The 19,202-nt window shown below is 41.9% G+C and overlaps 1 protein-coding gene across 2 annotated transcripts in view; it reads left to right on the plus strand.

The window, feature by feature from the left end:
• Positions 1-19,202, plus strand: part of TRIM2 (tripartite motif containing 2) — a 219,081-nt gene that overhangs the window by 18,189 nt on the left and 181,690 nt on the right. Inside the window, exon 1 of one of the 2 annotated variants that reach the window (XM_073605279.1) lies at positions 294-625. The exons of the other annotated variant lie outside the window; for it this stretch is intronic. The gene's annotated coding sequence lies outside the window, so the exon portion shown is untranslated. Of the gene's footprint in view, positions 1-293; positions 626-19,202 lie in introns of those variants that run through there. 2 annotated transcript variants of the gene reach the window in all.

A 19,202-nucleotide genomic window follows, 5' to 3' on the forward strand; every position in this document is an offset into this window, starting at 1 on the left:
AAATTGATTGCTGGCAGTTAATGGACCCACAATGGTTCAATATACTCTAGAAGTACATATGCAAAGTTGCCAAATGCTTTTAAAACACAGAAAATACCTAAGTGACTGCAGGTTTTCAGATGTTGATAAGCTATAAAGTACTTATTGCCTTATTTAAAGCCATCTCACAGATGAATTACATTTTTACGGCCCATGTTGTCCATCGCTGGTCTAATAGCACACATAGAAGTGCTGCATTTCAGAGCAAGGCATGTGGAACTACCCCTCATTCTGAGCTGTGTGCTGTTGCTAATCGCATTCTTTGATGAAGCAGCTTTCTGTAGCCTGCAGCTGGGAAGCTTTGATAGATACCCATCATTATTATTCTCCCTGATGTCATTACTAGCTGGCAGGAGGTGGTGAAGCACATTGCTGCACATCACATAATATGTGTAGAGCCTTGAAGCAGAGCAGAGGTCACAGATAACAGAAGCAGTGGATGCAGGAAGGATGCAGGGTACAGCATAGAGAAAGTGAGCAGGAAGCATACACACTGCAGTCTTCCATTCACCGCCAAACAGCAACGACCAAATCAAAATCACCTCTTGTCTCAGCAGCAGCCACTGGATCCTAATCCCTCCCAAATGTAAGTAAATCTTTGTCTAATCACAGGATGCTGCACAGACCACAGCTCCATCGATTACAGAAGAAAGACGACTTACATCTTTACATTTGCATGCTGAATAATGAATGTGCAACACAGAACTGCTGTAAACTCTCTCCTTTGTTGACGAATCACATAGCAAAAAAATGATAATTGATGTGTTTTATGCTAGGGAAGTGATGTCAAAATTTTAACCTATTTCATTACAATTTTTTACACTCATTTCCCAAGTCTTGCTTGCAAGGTGAATTCACCAAACAGCATGACCTTGCTCCACTGTCAGACTTATGTACCATGGTGGTGCAAAGGGCAGTGACCTCCAAGCTGCAAATCGCACCTAAGCAATAGGATATCTGCACATTCACCAACAAATTGCCATGTTGCTGGCACTCAGCACAATGTTCCCTCCAACGTATTAGCAGTGCACACCTAGTCACTAATCAGTTCCCTTTTTTTGGCAGAAAGAAGCACAATAGACACTCATTTTCAGAGATTTTCCAACAGATTGTAAATTGTACTATGTAAATAAACAGCTTTCATTGTGCATTGTTTCCTGCAGTCTAGACATGAATTCTTGTCTTGCAGGTGTTAACAAAATTTACATGGGATGGATTACTGTTTGTTATATTTTTACGTTGTTTAGGCTATAGATGGTATGTTTCCAAATTTGTAAATAGGTTTAAGGTGTCCGTTTATGAAGCAGTGATCAGCGGTGATCCCGAGGATCACCGCTGATCACAGTCGATAAACAGTTTATGAAACAGTGATAATCGGGGGAGAACATGTTTGAACTTGTTCTCCCTCCGATTATCTCTACACACGGAGAATCCTCATTGAATGACACAGAAAGGGCCAGTTTATGAAGCGGTGATCTCACCGCTTCACTGGTGATCTGAGTCAGAATTCACACTCCCAGGTTCACCAGCTCAGAGGTGGTGAATCTGGGAGTGAAGAGGAAATCTGGGGGGATCTGAGGGGGAAGGAGGAAGATTTTTAACTTCCTTATGCCTCGTTCAGACCCCCCAACACTGTAAGCATGTCCCCCTGTCATATTTATGTGTATACATATATATACATATATACATATAATGTGTATATGTATATATATATAATGTATGTGTATATACATGTATATATAATGTGTGTGTGTGTATACATATGTATATAATGTAGGGGGTCTCATTATTTTATTAACAGTAATTCACGCCGTCTGTCCGTGTATTGAGCGGTGATAATTTATCACTGCTTAATAAACTGACATCTCTGTATTTCTGGTGCTGTAATCTCGTAAAGTCTCACGAGATTCCAGTATCAGGAGCCTTTCTCCACTGTTGAAAGCATTTGTAGATCTCTTCACTCCTCCAAAGGTGAAGCGATCTACAAAGCTTCATAAACTGGCACACAGGGGAGAAAAATCTTCACTGTGAATGCCGGAGAATGAAGCAGTGAATAGATTTCACTGCTTCATAAACGGACACCTAAGTATTTGAGAGCAAATCTCTTTTATAACAACATAAGTTTCCTTCAATTTAGCTAGTTTCCATTAGATGATAGCATAACAGGAAGATACAGCAAGCTATCCCTTACTACTTGAGTTATATCTTCTGGTTTCTGGGTGGACTTCTAAAATCACCTACAGACAGTGAAAAGAACAGTTTGGGTAATTCCAGCTAAATGCTAGATCAATGCCGCGTACACACGGTCGGAATTTCCATCAACAAATGATCGATGTGAGCTTGTTGTCGGAAAATCTGACCGTGTGTATGCTCCATCGGACATTTGCTGCCGGAATTTCCGACAACAAATGTTTGAGAGCTGGTTCTCAAATTTTTCCACAACAAAACTTGTTGTCGGAAGTTCCGAGCGTGTGTACACAATTTCGACGCACAAAATTCCACGCATGCTCGGAATCAAGCAGAAGAGCCGCACTGGCTATTGAACTTCATTTTTCTCGGCTCGTCGTACGTGTCTGTACGTCATTGCGTTCTTGACGTTCGGAATTTCCGACAACATTTGTGTGTCCGTGTGTATGGAAGACAAGTTTGAGCCAACATCCGTCGGAAATAAATCCAGGATTTTGTTGTCGGAATGTCCGATCCTCTGTACGCGGCATTATTTTGGGTTTCTGGACTGATTTTAGATGCCATCTTCTGCCAGCAAAAAAGAACACATTGGTTGATTTGCAGATAAACCAATATTTATTTTGAGTTTCTAGACTGATGTCAGGTGTCATCTACTTTCAGCAAAAAATACACATTTGTCGATTTATGATTCAGTGCATGATTTTATCTGGTATTCTGGACAGGTTTTAGATGTCATCTGCTGCCATTGTCATCTGCTGCCATTGTCATCTGCGGTCGATTTCCAGTTAGGTACTTAAATTTAGTGATTTTGATCTCAATCTCCGAAATATAGAAATCATCCTGGAAGCAGGAAGATGATTAGACCAATGCCATTGGTTTTCATTGTTCGGCTATGGTTATTTGTGATTATTTATTATCCATACATTGTAAAGTGCTGCGCAAACTGTTGTCGCTTTATAAATCCTGTATAATAATAATTCAGAGACATTTGGATTTATTTTCTTTAGTTTGCTTTACACAGGCTGAGTGAGCATGCATTAACCACCCACTAGGAGGTGTGGGAATGCTACAGATGTCAAATGTATTTCAGTAAACCAGATAGCTTGTCTTTTCCACATGGTCATATGACATTGTAGTTTATCAGAAGAAGCATTCTCTTTGAAAGATATCCCTTCTACAACTTTTCTAGAGACAATTTTGGATACTTCACTTTCTGTGCAACAAACTGTCACAAGGACTAAGCCCAGGTTTACACTGCTCCCACATGAAAGTGGCGCAACTTCCGATACCACTTTGCCCTGGAACTTCAGTCCAACTTTGATCCTAATTAATGTGACTTCTTACACTCTATGGCATTGAAGTTGGTCAAAAGTAGTGCAGGAACCTTTTCTAAAGTTGGAACAACTTGTGTCAGATCAGTTGAGACAGCTCTCATAGGGAAACTTGAATTTGACGTGTCATGCGACGTGTGCTCTCACAAGTCGGATCCCATTTCGCACCGGTGTGAACTGGGCCTAATAGTGGGAGTGGAATAGAGACATAGACAATAAAAACTTCACATGGGTCCTAAATCTACCTTTCTCCATTCAAATCTACCAAGCAAGTTTTGTCTGGAGCTTTTTCTTGTTGCTTTTTTATATGCAATACTGGTCTTAAAAACGTGAAAGGAGTACAGTGGATGAGACCCATGTTGGCCATTGATGTTGTCGTTTGATTAAAGACCATAAATCATTCCTTTAAAGGCACATTGGCACTAAGTGTAAAGGCGTGTTTGACCCCTAGGGGTCGCATAAAGGAAGTGAGCGGCCATTGCATGTGGTGGTGAAAACACTCAGGATATAGTTTTTGTTAGAAGAACCATCACTGTGGAGGATTTCTCATTATTGATTATTGGACTTTTTCATTGTATATTTTTTTATTTATATTTTCACATATTGCAATATCACTGGAAAGTTTGTATTTTGGTATACAGGCATACCCCACTTTTAAGTACACAATGAGGTTTATTTACTAAAGCTGGAAAGTGCAAAATTAGGCTCCCTTCTGCATAGAAAACAATGAGCTTCTAACCCCAGATTGTTCAATTAAGCTTTGGTAATAAAACCTGGAAGCTCATTGGTTTCTATGCAGAAGTGAGCCTGATTTTGCACTTTCTAGCTTTAGTAAATAAACCCCATTGTGTACTTAAAAGTGGGGTATGCTTGTATTATTTATTGCAGTATCATCATTTTATAGTTTTCATACTGTTTTTTTTTAGACTTTTTTGCATTATTATTTTTAGATTCTTTATGGTATTTTCACTGGAAAGTTGTATTTTGGTATATTATTATTGCAGCACTGTCACACGTATACATTGATACTTAATAACTACACTTTTGTTGAGAAAAAAACATTCCCCTCTGGGTGATCTATGTACATTTAACGGGAAATTATTATACACAAATTTTTTGATTGTGCTCCCTTAAAATATTGCCATTCAGTGGATACCAGTGGGCTCAATAACCTACTCCATTTATGCAATCTCTGCATCTAAGTTTGGTGAACCCTCTCACCTGCCCTGTCCATTATGAACAGTCTTCTCCGTCACTGCTGTATTACAAACAATGGAAATTCTTGGCTTCTCCAAACCCTCTCCAGTAAATTTCTAAATTGTTTAACCACTTCAGCGTGGTGATCGCGAGTGCGGTGTGTCAGTCTGACACCCCGCATCTCCGATCGTGATAAGAAGTCTCTGTCAGAGGCTTCCTACCACGTGATCAGCTGTGACCAATCACAGCTGATCATCGCGAGAACCAGGAAGTGCCGGTAAACGGCATTTCTCGGTTCGCGCTGACAAGGAAAGCCGATCGGAGCCAATCAGCGGCTCTCCCTGTCAGAGGGGGGTCTGTGCTGATAATCAGCACATTGATTATCAGCAGAGCCCCCTCAGATGTGCCACAACACCTCAGATGTGCCCCCTCAGCTGTCAGTCAGTGCCCCAATTAAAACACAGCTCACAGTGCCCATCAAAGTGCCAATCAGTGCTCATATCAGTGCTAATCGGGGCCCACCATAGTGCCAGTCAGTGCCCATCTCTGTGCCCAGCAGTAAAACCTGTCAGTACCTCAACATCAGTGCTGCTCATCAGTGCCACCTGTCAGTGCCACCTGTCAGTGCCAATCAGTACCGCCTATCTGCCAATCAGTGCCGCCTGTCAGTGCCCATCACAGCCGCCTGTCAGTGCCCATCACAGCCGCCTGTCAGTGCCCATCACAGCCGCCTGTCAGTGCCCATCACAGCCGCCTGTCGGTGCCCATCAGTCCTGCCTGTCAGTGCCATCAGTGCTGCATATGAGTGCTGCCTATTGGTGCCCATCAGTGCTGCATATCAGTGCCGCCTATCAGTGCCCATTAATTCTACATATCAGTGCATCCTCATCAGTGCCGCCTCATCAGTGCCACCTCATCAGTGCCCGTCAGTGAAGGAGAAAACAAAATTTTTATAACCGAATCGAAGAAATACTTTTTTTTTTTTTTTTATTTTGTTCTGTTTTAGTTTGTTTAGCAAAAAATAAAAACCGCAGAGGTGATCAAATAACACCAAAAGAAAGCTCTATTTGTGGGAACAAAATGATAAAAATATTGTTTGGGTACAGTGTAGCATGACCGTGCAATTGTCATTCAAAGTGCGACAGCGCTGAAAGCTGAAAATTGTCCTGGGTGGAAAGGGGCGAAAGTGTCTGGTATTGAAGTGGTTAACCTCCCTGACGGTATTCCCGAGTGTGGCTCGGGGTTAAATTTCAGCACCATTAGCGGTAACCCCGAGCCTCAGGATTACATCTCAGGATCCTGGTGCAGGTTACTTACCTTGTCCTCAGGATCCTGCAATGTCCCCCCACGGTGTCTGCGGCCTCCGTCCTCCTCTGAAGCCTCTGTATGCCAGGCTCCGTTCCCTGCGAGCATCGTGACGCACGGGGGCGGAGCCTGGCGGCAAATTCAAAAAATGTAAAAATCATTACACATACATTACTATAATATTACAGTACTGTATGAAATTATTTCACATCCCTTTTATCCCCAATGCTTTGGCCCATGCCCTGCATGCAGTTTTATATTATATATACTGTTCTTTCTGCCTGGAAACTTGAGATTGTCCATAGCAACCAAAAAGTGTCCCTTTACGTCAAAAGTGGATTTAGACCAGCTAGAAAACAGCGATAGTAAATTAGAACACTTGCAGAATTGAGTGATAGTGAATTGTGGGGAAATTGATTTTATTATTATTATATTATTATTTTTTTAAATTATTTATATTTATTTATTATATTATAATTTATGATTTTGTGTTTCAAACTTCATCATACCCGGGATATCTACTAGACTCTTGGTGGACAGATCTAAGTGTGTTATTGCTAAGAACTACAGGCCTACAATATAAAACGCCTAATTTCTATGCAAAATAATTGTACTGCTTTGAGACGCAAAAATCTGAAATAATCATACCGCCAGGGAGGTTAAGAAGGCAAGATGGGAACTCCGGCAGGGAGAACCAGTGAAATATTTTTTCCTATCAGCATTAGTTAAAACTGAATTATCTGCTTTGGGTTTAATCACCTTTATGTTTTTTGAGTTCTAAATGAAGAAATTATTTTTTCATGCCTGTGAAATTTGATATAGCCTTTGAAGCTGTCAAGGTTGTGATAGCACAGAGGGTTATAATCAATCAAGAATTGCAATAAAATACCATAGTATCTTGAAAGTCAAGTCAAACAAACAAATCAATAAAAGTTACTTACAGCTCCACACATTGCAAGCTTTGTGACTTGCCTTTGGTACAAATATATTTATCTACACTGTCTAAAAAGCTGTTTGCATTTGATTTAGAAGGTACAGTGGGGACGGAAAGTATTCAGACCCCCTTAAATTTTTCACTCTTTGTTATATTGCAGCCATTTGCTAAAATCATTTTAGTTCATTTTTTTTGCTCATTAATGTACACACAGCACCCCATATTGACAGAAAAACACAGAATTGTTGACTATTTTGCAGATTTATTAAAAAAGAAAAACTGAAATATCACATGGTCCTAAGTATTCAGACCTATTGCTCAGTATTTAGTAGAAGCACCCTTTTGATCTAATACAGCCATGAGTCTTTTTGGGAAAGATGCAACAAGTTTTTCACACCTGGATTTGTGGATCCTCTGCCATTCCACCTTGCATATCCTCTCCAGTTCTGTCAGGTTGGATGGTAAACGTTGGTGGACAGCCATTTTTAGGTCTCTCCAGAGATGCTCAATTGGGTTTAAGTCAGGGCTCTGGCTGGGCCATTCAAGAACAGTCACGGAGTTGTTGTGAAGCCACTCCTTCATTATTTTAGTTGTGTGCTTAGGGTCATTGTCTTGTTGGAAGGTAAACCTTCGGCCCAGTTTGAGGTCCTGAGCACTCTGGAGAAGGTTTTCATCCAGGATATCCCTGTACTTGGCCGCATTCATCTTTCCCTCGATTGCAACCAGTCGTTCTGTCCCTGCAGCTGAAAAACACCCCCACAGCATGATGCTGCCACCCCCATGCTTCACTGTTGGGACCGTATTGGACAGGTGATGAACAGTGCCTGGTTTTCTCCACACATACTGCTTAGAATTAAGGCCATAAAGTTCTATCTTAGTCTCATCAGACCAGAGAATCTTATTTCTCACCATCTTGGAGTCCTTCAGGTGTTTTTTAGCAAACTCCATGCGGGCTTTCATGTGTCTTGCACTGTGGAGAGGCTTCCGTCGGGCCACTCTGTCATAAAGCCTCGACTGATGGAGGGCTGCAGTGATGGTTGACTTTCTACAACTTTCTCCCATCTCCTGACTGCATCTCTGGAGCTCAGCCACAGTGATCATTGGGTTCTTCTTTACCTCTCTCACCAAGGCTCTTCTCCCCCGATAACTCAGTTTGGCTGGACGGCCAGCTCTAGGAAGGGTTCTGGTCGTCCCAAACATCTTCCATTTAAGGATTATGGAGGCCACTGTGCTCTTAGGAACCTTAAGTGCAGCAGAAATTATTTTGTAACCTTGGCCAGATCTGTGCCTTGCCACAATTCTTTCTCTGAGCTCTTCAGGCAGTTCCTTTGATCTCATGATTCTCATTTGCTCTGACATGCACTGTGAGCTGTAAGGTCTTCTATAGACAGGTGTGTGGCTTTCCTAATCAAGTCCAATCAGTATAATCAAACACAGCTGGAGTTAAATATATGAGTGTCACAGCACAGGGTCTGAAAGCTTAGGACCATGTGATATTTCAGTTTTTCTTTTTTAATAAATCTGCAAAAATGTCAACAATTCTGTTTTTCTGTCAATATGGGGTGCTGTGTGTACATTAATGAGGAAAAAAATGAGCTTAAATGATTTTAGCAAATGGCTGCAATATAACAAAGAGTGAAAAATTTAAGGGGGTCTGAATACTTTCCGTCCCCACTGTATATCCTAACAATACCTTGAAGGACCACTATCATACATTTTTTTGCATATAACTATATGTGGCTGGTACTATTCAGTAAATGAATTATTTCATATGGCTTTATTTATATTTTTTTTCAACATTTACATGCAGACCATGCTGCAAGTGTCTGAGACTGGACAAGTGGTAACACTGCTAGGCTTATTTATTATAATCCACTTTTGTGACAGATTTATACTTGTTTCCAGTCTCTCTCACTATCACTTTTGATGAATAGTTTGGCCAACATGTAAATGTAAAGGCTAAAATGTAAGTTAAAGTGGAACGATACTGCATCTGAGCACCGCAAACCAAAAGCGCTATTGAATTTATTTTTAATATTCAAAGCAAACTCATCCATCCATCCATGTCTCCATGCTTTATTTTGCTGATAAATCACTTTGAAAACACCCCCTAGCATTTCAGGCCGTGTCCATCATGGGTAAGGGCAGATGATCAAATGATTCATGTTGCATTTACTTCCTGGAATCCATCTGCCTTTAGCTCAGGCCTGCAGGCAGGATGGCATGCTTAGTTGAGAAAACCTCTTCTCCACTCCTTAACCACTTGCCGATCAGCCGCCTTCATTATACTTCGGCAGGCCAGCACAATCCTGCGAGCCGTCGTAGCTATACGTCGGCTCCTTTAAGCGGGATAGCAGGTGCACGTGCCCGCTGCACTGCGGGGGTGCCAAAGCTCGTGACCGGCGGTCGTGATGACCATCGGCCACGAGCGATTGCAGGGATGAGAGGCATAACAGGGATGTGTGTGTAAACACACACACAGTGGCGTAGCGTGGGGGGTGGAGGGGGTGCTGTGGCCCCGGGCGCGATATTTAGGGGGGCGCCAGTATGTGTCACTGGCTGCCTCCTCCTAATTTCTAATTTTGTGTCCCACGGGCTCCGGCCGCCATGTTAAGTGTCCGGCTCCCTGTGATTGGGTGTATGGGGGTCATGTGAGGCGTCCCGCCTCCGCACATGACCCCCATACGCCCAATCACAGGGCGCTGGATACTGAACATGGCAGCAAGCAGAGTGCAGGGGAGAGAAGAAAGTGAGCCGCCGCTGTGTTCTCCTCATCCGGATCGATGCAGCCAGGATAAGAAGGTGAGTGAGAGTCATGTTACTGGGAGGGGGAGGGGGAGGGGGGCGAGAGAGAGAGACTGTAGGCAGGACAATGTAGTGTAGTATAGTATGGAGGTCAGTGTAGTGGTCACTATGGGGGGCAGTGTAGTGGACAGTATAGTGTAGTATAGTGGTTAGTGTAGTATAGTATAGTGGTTAGTGTAGTATAGTATAGTGGTTAGCATAGTGGTCAGTATAGTGTAGTTTAGTATGGAGGTCAGTGTAGTGTAGTGGACAGTGTAGTATGGTGGTCAGTATAGTGTAGTATAGTGGTCAGTGTAGTATGGTGGACAGTGTAGTGTAGTATGGTGGACAGTGTAGTATGGTGGACAGTGTAGTATGGTGGTCAGTGTAGTATGGTGGTCAGTGTAGTATGGTGGTCAGTGTAGTATAGTGGACAGTGTAGTATAGTGGACAGTGTAGTATGGTGGTCAGTGTTGTGGTTAGTGTAGTGGTCAGTGTAGTGTAGTGGTCAGTGTAGTGTAGTGTAGTATAGTGGTCAGTGTAGTAGTTAGTGTAGTGGTCAGTGTAGTATAGTGGTCAGTATAGTGTAGTATAGTGGACAGTGTAGTATGGTGGTCAGTATAGTGTAGTATAGTGGACAGTGTAGTGGACAGTGTAGTATGGTGGTCAGTGTAGAATAGTGGTCAGTGTAGTGTAGTATAGTGGTCAGTGTAGTGTAGTATAGTGGACAGTGTAGTATGGTGGTCAGTGTAGTATGGTGGTCAGTGTAGTATGGTGGACAGTGTAGTATGGTGGACAGTGTGGTATGGTGGACAGTCTAGTATGGTGGTCAGTGTAGTATAGTGGACAGTGTAGTATGGTGGTCAGTGTAGTGTAGTGTAGTGGTTAGTGTAGTGGTTAGTGTAGTGTGGTGTAGTGGTCAGTGTAGTGTAGTATAGTGGTCAGTGTAGTGGTTAGTGTAGTGGACAGTGTAGTATAGTGGTCAGTGTAGTATAGTGGTCAGTGTAGTATGGTGGACAGTGTAGTATGGTGGACAGTGTAGTATGGTGGTCAGTGTAGTATAGTGGACAGTGTAGTATAGTGGTCAGTGTAGTATAGTGGACAGTGTAGTATGGTGGACAGTGTAGTATGGTGGTCAGTGTAGTATGGTGGTCAGTGTAGTGTAGTATAGTGGTCAGTGTAGTGGTTAGTGTAGTGGACAGTGTAGTATAGTGGACAGTGTAGTATGGTGGTCAGTGTAGTATAGTGGTCAGTGTAGTATGGTGGTCAGTGTAGTATGGTGGTCAGTGTAGTATGGTGGTCAGTGTAGTATGGTGGTCAGTGTAGTATGGTGGACAGTGTAGTATGGTGGACAGTGTAGTATGGTGGTCAGTGTAGTATAGTGGTCAGTGTAGTGGTTAGTGTAGTGGTCAGTGTAGTGGTCAGTGTAGTGTAGTATAGTGGTCAGTGTAGTGGTTAGTGTAGTGGACAGTGTAGTATGGTGGTCAGTGTAGTATAGTGGTCAGTGTAGTATAGTGGTCAGTGTAGTATGGTGGTCAGTGTAGTATAGTGGACAGTGTAGTATGGTGGTCAGTATAGTGTAGTGTAGTGGTTAGTGTAGTGGACAGTGTAGTATGGTGGACAGTGTAGTATGGTGGTCAGTGTAGTATGGTGTTCAGTATAGTATAGTGGACAGTGTAGTGTAGTATAGTGGACAGTGTAGTATAGTGGACAGTGTAGTATAGTGGTCAGTGTAGTATGGTGGTCAGTATAGTGTAGTGTAGCGGACAGTGTAGTGTAGCGGACAGTGTAGTATGGTGGTCAGTATAGTGTAGTATAGTGGACAGTGTAGTATGGTGGTCAGTATAGTGTAGTATAGTGGTCAGTGTAGTATGGTGGTCAAGTGTAGTGTAGTATAGTGGACAGTGTAATGTAGTATAGTGGACAGTGTAGTATGGTGGTCAAGTGTAGTATAGTGGACAGTGTAGTGTAGTATAGTGGACAGTGTAGTATGGTGGTCAGTATAGTGTAGTATAGTGGTCAGTGTAGTATGGTGGTCAAGTGTAGTGTAGTATAGTGGTCAGTGTAATGTAGTATAGTGGACAGTGTAGTATAGTGGACAGTGTAGTATAGTGGACAGTGTAGTATGGTGGTCAGTATAGTATAGTGGTCAGTGTAGTATGGTGGTCAAGTGTAGTGTAGTATAGTGGTCAGTGTAGTGTAGTATAGTGGACAGTGTAGTATAGTGGACAGTGTAGTGTAGTGTAGTATAGTGGACAGTGTAGTATGGTGGTCAGTGTAGTGGTCAGTGTAGTGGTAAGTGTAATATAGTGGACAGTATAGTATAGTGGTCAATATAGTATAGTGGTCAGTGTAGTGGTCAGTATAGTATAGTGGTCAGTGTAGTGGACAATGTAGTGTAGTGGACAGTGCAGTTCTCAGTGTAGTGGTCAGTATAGGAATCAGGTAGGTCAGTACTATTGTATTTGAAGGGACTCAGGGATAGCTAAAAGTCCGCAGGTTGGGGGGGGGGGGGCGCAAATTACTTGCCTTGCCCCGGGTGCTGACAACCCACGCTACGACACTGCACACACATCCCTGTTCTGTTACATAGTTACATAGTTAGTCAGATTGAAAAAAGACACAAGTTCATCCAGTTCAACCTTAAAAACAATAAATAAATAAAATAAAAAATACCATACAATCCAATATACCCAATTTTATACCCACAGTTGATCCAGAGGAAGGCAAAAAAAAACACAGCAGAGCATGCTCCAATTTGCTACAGCAGGGGAAAAAATACCTTCCTGATCCCCCAAGAGGCAATCGGATTTTCCCTGGATCAACTTTACCTATAAATGTTAGTTATACGCAGTTATATTATGTACATTTAGGAAAGTATCCAGGCCTTTCTTAAAGCAATCTACTGAGCTGGCCAGAACCACCTCTGGCGGGAGTCTATTCCACATTTTCACAGCTCTTACTGTGAAGAAACCTTTCCATATTTGGAGATGAAATCTCTTTTCCTCTAGACGTAAAGAGTGCCCCCGTGTCCTCTGGGTTGACCGTAAAGAGAATAACTCAACACCAAGTTCACTATAGGGACCTCTTATATATTTGAACATGTTGATCATATTCCCCCTTATTCTCCTCTTCTCAAGAGAGAATAAATTCAGTTCCTCTAATCTTTCCTCAAAGCTGAGCTCCTCCATGCCTCTTATGAGTTTGGTTGCCCTTCTCTGCACTTCCAGTCCCCCAGTATCCTTTTTGAGAACTGGTGCCCAAAACTGAACTGCATATTCCAGATGAGGTCTTACTAATGATTTGTACAGGGGCAAAATGATATCTCTCTCTCTGGAGTCTATACCTCTCTTAATACAAGACAGGACTTTGCTCGCTTTGAAAACCGCAGCTTGGCATTGCATGCTATTATTGAGCTTATGATCTACCAGAACCCCCAGATCCTTCTCCACCACGGATTAACCACTACTCTCTGAATTCTGTCTTTTAGCCAGTTTTCTATCCATTTACAAACTGATATTTCCAGGCCTGTAGACTTTACCTTACACGTGAGCCGCGTGTGAGGAACTGTGTTGAACGCTTTTGCAAAATCCAAGTATACCATGTCCACAGCCACCACTCTGTCCAAGGTTTTACTTACCTCCTCATAAAAAGAAATTAGGTTTGTCTGACAACTTCTGTCTTTCATGAATCCATGCTGTCCATTGCTTAAAATGTTTTTTTTCCAGGAAGAACTCGTCTATGTGGTCTTTTATTAAACACTCCAGTATCTTCCCGACTGTTCTGAGAGGAGATGCAGATCGAGAGTTTCTAATAGCTAGGAACGACGATCTGTCATCTCCTATAGTCAGTCCCCTCCCCCTACAGTTAGAACACACAGTCAGGGAACACAGTTAACCCCTTGATCGCCCCCTAGTGTTAACCCCTTCCCTGCCAGTGACATTTGTATAGTAATATGTGCATTTTTATAGCACTGATCGCTGTATAATTGTCAATCGTCCCAAAAATGTGTCAAAAGTGTCCGATGTGTTTTACCGACATTACTGGTAAAAAAAAAAATAATAATAAAAATGCCATAAATCTATCTCCTATTTTGTAGACGCAATAACTTTTGTGCAAACCAATTAATATACGCTTATTGTGATTTTTATTACCAAAAATATGTAGAAGAATACATATTGGCCTAAACTGAGAAAAAATTTAGCTTTTTTTTAAAAAAAATTGGGGATATTTATTATAGCAAAAAGTACAAAATATTGTGTTTTTTTCAAAATTGTCGCTCTTTTTTTCTTTATAGTGCAAAAAATAAAAACCGCAGAGATGATCAAATACCACCAATAGAAAGCTCTATTTGTGGGAAAAAAAGGGGCGTCAATTTTGTTCGGGTACAGCATTGCACGACTGCGCGATTGTCAGTTAAAGCGACGTTGTGCCGTATCGCAAAAAGTGCTCTGGTAATTGAGCAGCCAAATCTTCCGGGGCTGAAATGGTTAACCCAATCACCAAATTGTGCCCTGTTCCCTGGTAAAAAAAAAAAATTGTGCCCGTTAATGAAATGGAAGGTGAATTATATTCCCATTTTGCTTGTCGGTACAATCTGTCCCAAATTCGTAATACATTTCTAGTTAAGTTTGGGGGGGTTTCCATTTAGTGTTTTAGTGTAAGTAAACCCTCCTATCATTTTCAGCCAAGGAAGCTGCCATCTTTGCCTCTGTTTAATCTACAACTGCCATGATGCTGCACATGTGATCAGTTATTACACCAGCCATTGGATGGTTTGACAGTTTTGTTGAGAGCACAACCAATAGGAGTGTTACATACCCGTCACGTGTCAGAAATGAAACTGGTAAATGGATGTATTTACTTCCGCTTTAAGACTACTGGGATGTATGACATAATTTGCCTAGGCCTAAAACCAGGAAATAACAAAATAAATGTAAAAAATTGTTAAAACGAGGAAATATGATATACTTTCCTAGCTATTTACTAATGCTAGCAGCATAAGGATTACAAATAGTTAATGCTTATTGAGAGAGTGAAGTTCCACTTTAAGGATCTTGAAAAAAAGAAACAACACAGTTGAGTATTGTTCGTATTCAACTGTATTGTTGTAAGTGTGATAATACAGCTCCAGGCTCCTTCAGAAAAAAATAAAAGTCAGCAGCTACAAATACTGTAGCTGCTCATTTTTAATATTAGGGCACTTACCTATCCAGGAATCCAGCGGTGTCCTCACCCAAGCCGATTTCTCAATGCATTACAAATCAGCTAGTCATAAAATGAATTACATTTACTTTATTTGACTTGTATATAATTTTCTCGTGATCACCTCCAGATTGAACAAGGCTTTTAACTGCCACTAGATAGGACTACAGCCTCTTGCCTTTCTGTGCATTGCAGCATCCCCATTCCGTAGTACAACAGCTTGCTGTATTCAGTGTTTCCAGGTAGTGGTGGTGGCATATCAAAGGTGCAGATAATCTCAACAGACCCCAAGGTTGGTTTTACATGGGCTGATTTCTGCTACAGATTAGACATGTGCATACTGAAATATTTTGTTTCGGAATTTCATTATCATCCGAAAAATAAATTTATTTAGTTACTCCCGAAATTCGTTTTTATTTATTTCGTTTTTCATTAAAAATTGCAGTCGTTCGAAAATCCAAATTAATTGCAAATAAACAGCAAAGGGAAAGGAAAGACAGATTCTGGTGGTAGGGGACTTAATTCTTAGAAGGACAGAGAGGGCAATCTGTAACCAAGACCTGAAGCGCAGAACAGTATGTTGTCTACCGGGCGCTCGGGTTCGGCACATCACGGATCTTGTGGACAGATTACTGGGAGGGGCTGGGGAAGACCCGGCTGTCATGGTGCACGTTGGCATCAATGACAAAGTCAGAGGCAGATGGAGTGTCCTAAAGAACGATTTTAGGGACTTAGGAGCTACATTGAGGAAAAGGACCTCCAAGGTAGTATTCTCAGGAATACTACCGGTACATCGAGTCACACCAGAAAGGCAGAGGGAGATTAGGGAAGTAAACAAGTGGCTGAAGAGCTGGTGTAGTAAGGAGGGGTTTGGGTTCCTGGAGGACTGGGCCGACTTCTCAGTCGGTAACCGGTACTATAGAAGGGACGGACTGCACCTAAATGAGGAGGGTGCAGATCTGCTGGGAATGAAGATGGCCAAAAAGTTAGAGGGGTTTTTAAACTAGGCGATGGGGGGGAGGGTCCAGAGACAGAGATAGCCAGCGTGGAAGATATTCCAGAGGGTAGTATTGGGGGCATTAGTGGTAGGTTAACCAAAGCACAAAAACACAAGGTGAGTATAGTAGCAAGTCCTAGTTGCAATCTCGAAACACCCAATACGAGGACAATATGTGACCGGTCTAAACTATGTGGCATGTTCACCAATGCCAGGAGCATGGCGGACAAGATGGGTGAACTAGAGATACTGTTGTACAAGGAGGATTTGAATTTTGTGGGAATTTCAGAGACCTGGTTCAACATCTCTCATGATTGGCTGGCAAACATTCAAGGGTATACCCTATACCGCAAGGATAGAGAGGGTAAAAAAAGGGGGAGGGGTATGCCTATATCAAGAATAATGTACAAGTGAATGTGAGAGATGACATCACTGAGGGAGCTAGAGAGGAGGTGGAATCCTTATGGGTAGAGCTCCAAAGAGATGAAGCTAAGGGGAAAATAATACTGGGAGTATGCTATAGGCCCCCTAACCTGAGGGAGGAAGTGGAGACGGATCTCCTATCACAAATTGGATTAGCAGCAAGGATGGGAAGTATTATCATAATGGGGGATTTTAATTATCCAGACATAGACTGGGCGGAGGGAACCGCGCATTCATTTAAGGCTCGCCAGTTCCTTAATGTCTTGCAGGACAATTTTATGGGTCAGATGGTAGACGCACCAACTAGAAATAAAACATTACTGGATATACTGATTACCAATAATACAGACCTGATCACGGATGTGGAAATACGGGGCAATTTAGGTAACAGCGATCACAGGTCAATTAGTTTTAGTATAAATCACACAAATAGGAAACATAAAGGGAATACAAAGACACTGAATTTCAAAAGAGCCAACTTCCCTAAACTACAAACCTTGCTAAAAGGCATAAATTGGGATAAAATATTAGGAACAAAGAACACGGAGGAGAGATGGGTTTGCTTTAAGAGTATATTAAATAAGGGCATTAGCCAATGTATCCCATTGGATAATAAATTTAAAAGAGCGAGCATCGATGGCTTAACTCCAATGTAAAAATGCATATAAAAGCAAAGGAGAAGGCCTTCAAAAAATACAAGGTTGAGGGATCATCCTCAGCATTCAGACTTTATAAAGAATGCAACAAGAAATGTAAGGGTGCAATTAGGACAACTAAGATACAACTTGAAAGACACATAGCGGAGGAGAGCAAAAAAAATCCCAAGAAATTCTTTAAGTATGTAAACAGTAAAAAAGGAGGACAGACCATATTGGCCCCATAAAGAATGAGGAAGGACATCTGGTTACAAAGGATGGGGAGATGGCAAAGGTATTGAATTTATTCTTCTCCTCAGTCTTCACGAGTGAATTGGGGGGCTTCAGTAACCAAAACTGCAGTGTTTATCCTCATGACACAACACAGGAAGCACCTCCATGGTTAACAGAGGACAGAATTAAAATTAGACTTGAGAAACTTAACATTAATAAATCACCGGGATCAGATAGCTTGCATCCGAGGGTACTTAGGGAACTCAGTCAAGTGATTGCCAGACCGTTGTTCCTAATTTTTACAAAAAGTCTACTGACTGGAATGGTACCAGCTGATGGGAGAAAAGCCAATGTAGCACCAATATTTAAAAAGGGCCCAAAATACATCCCTGGGAATTACAGACCAGTTAACCTAACATCAATAGTATGTAAACTCTTGGAGGAGATGATAAAGGGACTATATACAAGATTTTAGTAGTAAGAACGGTATCATTAGCAGTAATCAGCATGGATTCATGAAGAATCGTTCTTGCCAAACCAATCTATTAACCTTCTATGAGGAGGTGAGTTGCCATCTAGATAAAGGAAGGCCCGTAGACATGGTGTATCTGGATTTTGCAAAAGCATTTGACACAGTTCCCCATAAACGTTTACTGTACAAAATAAGGTCCGTTGGCATGGACCATAGGGTGAGTACATGGATTGAAAACTGGCTACAAGGGTGAGTTCAGAGGGTGGTGATAAATGGGGAGTACTCAGAATGGTCAGGGGTGGGTAGTGGGGTTCCCCAGGGTTCTGTGCTGGGACCAATCCTATTTAGTTTGTTCATAAACGACCTGGAGGATGGGATAAACAGTTCAATCTCTGTATTTGCAGACGATAATAAGCTAAGCAGGGCAATAACTTCTCAGCAGGATGTGGAAACCTTGCAAAAAGACCTGAACAAATTAATGGGGTGGGCGAATACACGGCAAATGAGGTTCAATGTAGTAAAATGTAAAATAATGCATTTGGGTGGCAAAAATATGAATGCAATCTATACACTGGGGGGAAAACCTCTGGGGGAATCTAGGATGGAAAAGGACCTGGGGGTCCTAGTAGATGATAGGCTCAGCAATGGCATGCAATGCCAAGCTGCTGCTAACAAAGCAAACAGAATATTGGCATGCATTAAAAGGGGGATCAACTCCAGAGATAAAACGATAATTCTCCCACTCTACAAGGCTCTGGTCCGGCCGCACCTGGAGTATGCTGTCCAGTTCTGGGCACCAGTCCTCAGGAAGGATGTACTGGAAATGGAGCGAGTACAAAGAAGGGCAACAAAGCTAATAAAGGGTCTGGAGGATCTTAGTTATGGGGAAAGGTTGCGAGCACTGAACTTATTCTCTCTGGAGAAGAGACGCTTGAGAGGGGATATGATTTCAATTTACAAATACTGTACTGGTGACCCCACAATAGGGATAAAACTTTTTCGCAGAAGAGAGTTTAATAAGACTCGTGGCCACTCATTACAATTAGAAGAAAAGAGGTTTAACCTTAAACTACGTAGAGGGCTCTTTACTGTAAGAGAGACAAGGATGTGGAATTCCCTTCCACAGGCGGTGGTCTCAGCGGGGAGCATTGATAGCTTCAAGAAACTATTAGATAATCACCTGAATGACTGCAACATACAGGGATATACAATGTAATACTGACACATAATCACACACATAGGTTGGACTTGATGGACTTGTGTCTTTTTTCAACCTCACCTACTATGTAACTATGTAACTATGTAACTAATTAAGGTTGAATCTGTCATTGAAGGCTTATGGTGTCTGTCGAATGTTCAAAGAAGATTCGACGGAGCAGCTAAACTGTACGACGCCATATAGTTTACCTGCTCCGTCAAATCTTCTTAGAACTTTCAACAGACACCATAAGCCAAAGTA

Source organism: Aquarana catesbeiana, linkage group LG01 (assembly GCF_042186555.1).
Source record: "Aquarana catesbeiana isolate 2022-GZ linkage group LG01, ASM4218655v1, whole genome shotgun sequence".
NCBI lineage: Eukaryota > Metazoa > Chordata > Amphibia > Anura > Ranidae > Aquarana > Aquarana catesbeiana.